Genomic DNA, 7018 nt, shown 5'->3' with positions numbered 1-7018 from the left:
ATGTTTCAGCCGTTGGCAACACTGTTGTTCTTACAGAGCGTTCAGTTTGGGTTTTCAGCACTGACAGGGCAGCTCATAACCATGTGTAACTCCAGTTCCAGCGGGAGCCAATATCTGACCTCATGTGGTCCACATGAATGCATGCAGGCAGAACACTCATACACATAAAATAAATCTTAAGGATGTTCTTCTTCTTCTTCTTTTTTTTTTTTTTTTGAGACAGGGTTTTTCTGTGTAGCCCTGGCTGTCCTGGAACTCACTTTGTAGACCAGGCTGGCCTTGAACTCAGAAATCCNCCTGCCTCTGCCTCCTGAGTGCTGGGATTAAAGGCATGTGCCACTACGCCCAGCGATGTTCTTAATTCTTACTTTTTGACTTATTACTAGCCTCTGTGTGTGTGTGTGTGTGTGTGTGTGTGTGTGTGTGTGTGTGTGTGTGTGTCAGTGGCAGCAACTTCTGGAATTTGGTTTTCTCCTTCCACTGTCGGCTGTAGGGATTGAATTTAGGTTATTTAACTTCCACCAGAAGAACTTGCATTTCTTTCTCTCTTTTTAAAATTAGGATGGTTTTATAAAAGAAAAGAGGAGAGAAGAAAGAAAAGGGCTGGGGGAAGCTCAGCTGTCAAGAGCTCTTGCTGGAAGGCGAGAGAACCTGAGCTCTGTTCCAAGGCCAGCTGCTTACAAGCACCTGTAGCTCCAGCTCCCTCTTCTGGACTCTGCGGGGACCTGCATGTGCATGAGTACATACCCACATGTAAACACATACACACAGGATTTAGAAAATAATAAAGATAAATCTTTTTTTCTTTTAAAAGCCTCAAATTCTCTGGGCAATACTTATACAATAAAAACTATTGGTGGGTGTGGTGGCATCTAACTTTAACCCCAGTGCTTGGGAGGCAGAGGCAGTTGGAGCTGAGTTCAAGGCCAACCTTGTCTACTGAATAAGTTCCAGGAGAGCCAGAGAAACCCTGTCTCAAACAACAACAACAACAACAACACAACAACAACAACAAAGCAAAACAAAAACAAAAAACCAACAGTCAGTCAGACAGACAGGCTATCAAGAACATTAGTTGCACACTACGGATCCTTGGGTGAAAGCAGAGACTCTCCAGAATCTTCTACGGAATTTCTTACGGTCTCCCTCTCTTTTTAGAAGTCTTTGCAGTGAAGAGAACACTAAGACACAGAAGCAAAGGGAGAATGGGAGGGAAGGCTCCAGGGACACACACAGGAAGGGCCCAGAAAGCCATCATTCCTCATGAGAGCGTTTATCTGACAAGCCATCTGGCCAGTCTTTCAGTTTCTATTTTTAGGAAATGCTTGTGTCAGCTGGGTGCAGATGCGTGCGCCCCTAATCCTAGTACTTGGGAAGCTGAGGCAGAAGAATCACGAGTTCAAGACAAGGCTAGGCTACAAAATGAGACCCTGTCACAAAACAAAGAGGTGATCCAGCCACTTGGGATAGGGTTAAAAACTGGGATGTCAATTTTATTTTATCTTTCTTTGCTCCTTTTTTTTTTTTTTTTTTTTTTTTAGAGTCATTTTATGTGTATGTTTTGTCTGAGTATCCGTATGTGCTCCACATGTGTGCCTGGTGCGTGAGGTCAGAGGGCATCAGATCCTTTGGTCTTGGAGTTCCAGATGGTTGTCAGCTCGCATGCAGATGCTGGGAACTGATTCTCTGCAAGAACAAGTGCTCTTAACTACAGAGCCATCTCCGCAGCTCCCCAAACACCAAACTTACCTGTTTGTTTCTTTGTCAGAGTAGATCATTCCTCGTCTAAGACACTGTGGAAAGAGTATGAGGGGATGCGTATCGGAAGGTAGCGTTATCAGAGCATGTTTTCTCTTGGATTTAAACTGGCTCCCCACGGAGGAGTGCCACTTTCTAGGGAGGTGTAGAATGTTTATGGTTGGTGGGAACCCTGGATGAGACCTGATGGACTATCTAGCCTACCAACTCCTTGTCTCGTGGCTACATTCACCCTTGCAGTTTCTGCTTGTCACTTTGTTGCCTCTTGACCTAACCTCAACGCATTCTCCCAATTTACTGTCTCTGTTTCAGACTAGCTTGCTCAAGTCTATTTTGGGATATACGCTTCCTGCCCCAGAGCTCTGGCTCACCCACGTTCCAGGGCCCCTGGAGTTATGTCACCTCTCTTGGGATATTCTGAGAACATCACCTTTAAACGGCTAACTTTCTCATGTCGTTTGGTTAAAGACAATCCTGTTCCAGGCTTGGGCAATCTGCTTTGCCCGCGGCGTTTTCATAGCAACCCTTGCTGTCCAGTCAGGACACTTTATAGCTGTGCCTTGCAATACCCCTGCGGACAAGGCCTTTTCCCTGCCAGTACCACCTGCTGCCCCTGACTCCCAGAGGCCTCTCTTTCCACCTGGCCTCGGCACTGCCCTCTGGATGACACAGTTTGGGGTTTGCTGCTGGCCAAGAAATGGGAGGGGCTGCCCCCGTGGTCGTCCTCCTCTGTCTGGGGTGTTGGGTGATCTGGAAATAGCCTTGGGGGGAGGGGCCTGGCTGAGGCTGGTATTGAAGTACAGTCCATGCTTCTGACACCTGGTACTCACCAGTCAAGAGAGCATAGCCGTCCTCCCTGCTAGGCAAACCTCTCTGTCTGTCTCTGTCTCTGTCTCTGTCTCTCTGTCTCTCTTTCTCTCCCTCCCTCCCCCCTTCTCTCTGTCTCTCTCTCAAGACAGGGTTTCTCTGTGTAGCCCTGGCTGTCTCCTGGAACTCACTCTGTAGACCAGGCTGGACTCTAACTCAGAGATCCACCTGCCTCTGCTTCCTGAGTGCTGGGATTAAAGGCATGTGCCACCACACCCAGCACAAAGCCCGGGGGGGGGGGTCCATACTTGCCTTAATTGGATCCCACAAAGGAGAGCTCAGGGATTGCTTGTGCCCTGGAGATGGGCCAGTACACCACTTATGCAGAGGTCTCCAAAGGATAAAAAAAGTTTGGTCATCAGGATTAAGGTCAGCAAATGGGGCCGGGTAGTGGTGGCTCACGCCTTTAATCCCAGCCCTTGGGAGGCAGAGGCAGACAGATGGTCTCAAAAAACCAACCCCCCCCCCCCAAAAAAAAATCAGCAAATGGAAGGGACTATGCTAAGCACCCAGGGGTGCAGAAGTAGGAAGTGGAGCTGAGGGGGTACCAGGTGCACACTGGCTTTCACAGAAGTCACCTTCCTCCCTGAGACGGAATAGGCAGCTGGTTAGTCATGACCATGCTGCCTGTCCCTGAGTCAGCTCCCTGTAGGTCTTGGCAAAAGATAGGGACTGGCTGGCCACTTGGACGGTGTGGAATGGGCTTGTGGACTCCTCATTCCTAAGACAGTCTGAGCCTTGGGTCTGACTGCCTGTTTCCTGTCTGTTAGTTCTGCAAGGCTTTTATATTATTGTAGGGGGCTGGCTTGCATACTGCTCCTTCTGTTGATGATGAGACAGGCAAGGGCTCTTCCATGGACTCAGCTTCCCAGCCTAAGAAGTGAATAATGTATTTGCCTAAAACATCTTGAGCTACCTTGTGCTGGGAGATGGATATTTGGCAGTTGATGCCGATATTCTCAAGACAAGAATCAAATGTGCTTTCTCTGCATGAGCGGTCAAGGAGATGATGGAGTCATCTCATGACTCCAAAAGACCCCCCCCCCCCCAGGAATGAGCAGATTAGATACTGGGAGATATAAAAGGAAGAATATTGCCATGGTTAGCGAGTCACCGTTGCTGGGAGTGTAGCTCAGTGGCACAGTGCTTGCTTAATTCACACAGGTTCTAAGTTCGCTCCCCAGCACCACACAAATGTGGTGTATATGTGCCAAGAATGGATGCACATAGCCTAGTCCTAGTACAAGGCAGGGGCAGGGGCAGAGAGATGGGGGTGGGTGAGGGGCTGGAGGTGGAAGGGGGAGGAGCATGGCAAGTCTGAGGTCAGCCTGGGCTACATAGTGTAATATAATCTCAAAAAAAAGGGAAGAGGGGCTAGCAGCTAAAGACACTTGCTCTTGCAGAGGACCTGGGTTTAGTTCCCAGCCCTCATACAATGGCTTGCAACCATCAGGAGCTCAATTCCACAGGGTCCAATGCCTTCTTCTTTTGACCTCTGTGGGCAACCAGGCATACACATAGTACCCATACACACACGTGGAAATAAAATAAAGACATCTAAAAACATGGCTTCTTTGGCTATTCCTTAAAAAGAAGCACAGATGCCAGGTGTAGCAGAGCTTGTTTCAACTCTGCCACTTAAGACCACTTAACGGGGTGTCCTTGTGATCTACTTTGCTGTTTCTGTGTTTTAAAAATGAGACTGGTAATGATATTGACCCTTTCAAAGGTTTGTAATTACCATTAAACAAACCAATGTACATGATGCATGATGTCCCACAGTCATTGTAGTTCTTTCCTGTGGGGTATGTAAGAGTTTAGTGGGGCCCTTTGTTGTTCTTCATTATCTTTGGATCCCAAGGGGGAGGGGCAGGGGCAGGGGCAGGAGCAGGGGCAGAGAGATGGGGGCAGGGGGCAGAGGCAGGAGGAAGTAGGATTTTTGTTGTTTTTTGAGACAGGGTTTCTCTGTGTATCCTTGGAGGTCCTGGAACTCCATCTGTAGAGCAGGTAGGCCTCAAACTTGGAGATCTACCTGCCAGCAGAATGCTAGGATGAAAGTTTAAGAGCTACAGATTCACTGCCTGTGATCTTTCTCCCACTGGGCTTTTAAATAACTGGAATTTTATTTTATTTTATTTTTTTGTTTTGTTTTTTCAAGACAGGGTTTCTCTGTATAGCCCTGGCTGTCCTAGAACTCACTCTGTAGACCAGGCTGGATTCTAACTCAGAAATTCACCTGCCTCTGCCTCCCAAGTCCTGGGATTAAAGGCATGGGCCACCACACCCGGCTAAAAAACTGGAATTTTAAAAAAATGGATCCTTCTCAGCACTTGGGAGGCAGAGGCAGGCGGATTTCTGAGTTCGAGGCCAGCCTGGTCTACAGAGTGAGTTCCAGGACAGCCAGGGCTACACAGAGAAACCCTGTCTCGAAAAAAACCAAAAAAACCAAAAAAAAAAAAAAAAAAAAGGATCCTGGAGTGACAGCTCAGAGGTTAAGCACACGGGGCATTCATTCTTCCAGAGGACTTAGGTTCTGTTCCCAGCACCAGCATGGCAACTCACAACCCACAATGGCCTGGCGCCCTCTTCTGGCTTCTGCCAGTACTACATGTACATACACATACATGCAGCTAACCAATCCATACATCAGAAATAAATTACAAAAACAGAACAGGGTGGTGAAATGGCTTGGCAGAGCAAGTGGCTTGCTCTTGAGCTGGACAACCTAAGTTCCGTTCCCTGGACCCACGTGGTGGGAGAGAAACTTCTCCCAAGTTATTTTCTGACTTCTACACTTACACCAAGGCTCATACATAGTCATAGTTCCATCCAAAAAGGATTAAAAAGTAATAAAAACTTTACACAAATGAAGACCCGTTGAGAACAGAAACGGAACCAGTTTTGACTCTGCTTGATCTGGGCTTTGGGCGTGGTCTCCTGATGGTCCCTAGACTCTAGTCAAGGCTCTCTGGGACTGGCTCTTCAGCGCTGCTCTGGTGGCCAGAGCTGGAAGGTGCACAGGTTGACCTCCTTGGCTAGGGGCCTGGAGGTAGATAGTGTGGTGGCCCCAGGCATGCAATAGGCGTGCAAACAGGACACTCCAGTGTGGAAATGTGCAAGTGGAGGAGTGTTCATCTGATACAGCGTGGAGGAACTGAGACCAGAGGAGGTTGGACCGAGAAAAAGATCTTATCTGTGCTTCCTTTTACTCTGGAAAAGAATTCCAGCAGGGTCAAGAGCCAGCTGTGTCCTCCACAATTAGGCCAAAGGCAAAGCCAGAAGCAGCTTTCTGCCCAGAGTTGGAAATGCAGAAGGAAAGTGTTAGTGATGCACAAACAGATGCCTCCACACCCTGCTCCCGAGTGTGACCTCAGAGACCGGTGGGTGACTCGATTTACATCCAGTGCTTTATTAAAGATAAATACTCTCGGAGAAGAAGTAAACCCAACCCCAAGCCAACAGACAGTGCATGTGTAGGCGAGTGATTTGTGAGGTCCCTGATCTGTGCTCTGAGGGGTAGTCAGCCAGGCAGGGCCTGGGCTAACCAGTAAGGCAGATGAGGGTCCCTGTCCTCGGTGACTCACTGCTCCTGGGTGCCCCAGGAGATGTAGTCTGGCCGTGTGGCCGCGTGGTACTCGTCAATCAGCTGCTGCACAATCTCCCTGGAGGTGTCCATTTCGTCAAAATTGTCCTTGAAGATGTCCTCCTTGCGGAACTGTTCCATAAAGGCCTCCCGTTTCCGCAGCTTGTCAAACTGGCGACAGGTCCGTTCAAAAAGCTTAAGGCACAGAGATAGTGGGAGGGTCACAAAGAAATCAAGAAACAGTACAGGCCAGAGAGCCCGGGAACCCAGGTACGGTTACTCTCCACAGTCAGAGGCTAGGAGCGTGTGTGTGTGTGTGTGTGTGTGTGTGTGTGTGTCTGTGCGCGCGCGCGTGCACGCACGTAAGGAATGGAGATGGGGGGTAAAGCACAAGCAGCTTACACAGCTGGAGTGGGGAGCATCAGAATGGCATCCAGCAAAGGACACAGAACTAGGAGCAGACATGGGGAGTGAATGACAGCAGGGAGTGGAGCAGAGTGGCCAAAGACCAGGCGCTCGGGGTGTGGCTCAGAGCAGGAGAGGTGCCTACCATTCCTGAAGCCCCGGGTTTGATTCCCAGCAACATAGAGACAACAGGAGACTCTGCTCACCGAGGAGATACTGGTGTGGTTGGCCATCATGAGCCCGCTGACCCGGTGGGCTGAGGGCAGGTAGGGAGACTTCCTTGACAGGGCCACCTGGATGCTGGCTGGGCCCCAGGGGATGAAGTTGGCCAGTTTCCTTTCCCGGATCCTCTGCAGGCTCTTGTGGACCTGGGGTGGGTAGGGAGGTGGTGGTTGCTGCTTCTCC

At 49.3% G+C, this 7018-nt stretch overlaps 1 pseudogene across 1 annotated transcript in view; it reads right to left on the bottom strand.

The window, feature by feature from the left end:
- Positions 1-6000: 6000 nt before the first annotated feature.
- The window catches only part of LOC110331950, a 5413-nt pseudogene continuing 4395 nt past the window's right edge, over positions 6001-7018 (bottom strand). Inside the window, exons 9-10 of the transcript XR_002381025.2 lie at positions 6820-7018; positions 6001-6403 (exon numbers count right to left, since the gene is read on the bottom strand). The exon at positions 6820-7018 is cut by the window's right edge and continues 132 nt beyond it. The product of XR_002381025.2 is annotated as a tubulin gamma-1 chain-like (transcript). The remainder of the gene's footprint in view (positions 6404-6819) is intronic.

Source organism: Mus pahari, chromosome 14 (genome assembly GCF_900095145.1).
Source record: "Mus pahari chromosome 14, PAHARI_EIJ_v1.1, whole genome shotgun sequence".
NCBI classification, from domain to species: domain Eukaryota; kingdom Metazoa; phylum Chordata; class Mammalia; order Rodentia; family Muridae; genus Mus; species Mus pahari.
The sequence above is the reverse complement of the archived record's forward strand: the minus strand, read 5'-3'. Positions and strand labels throughout refer to the sequence as shown.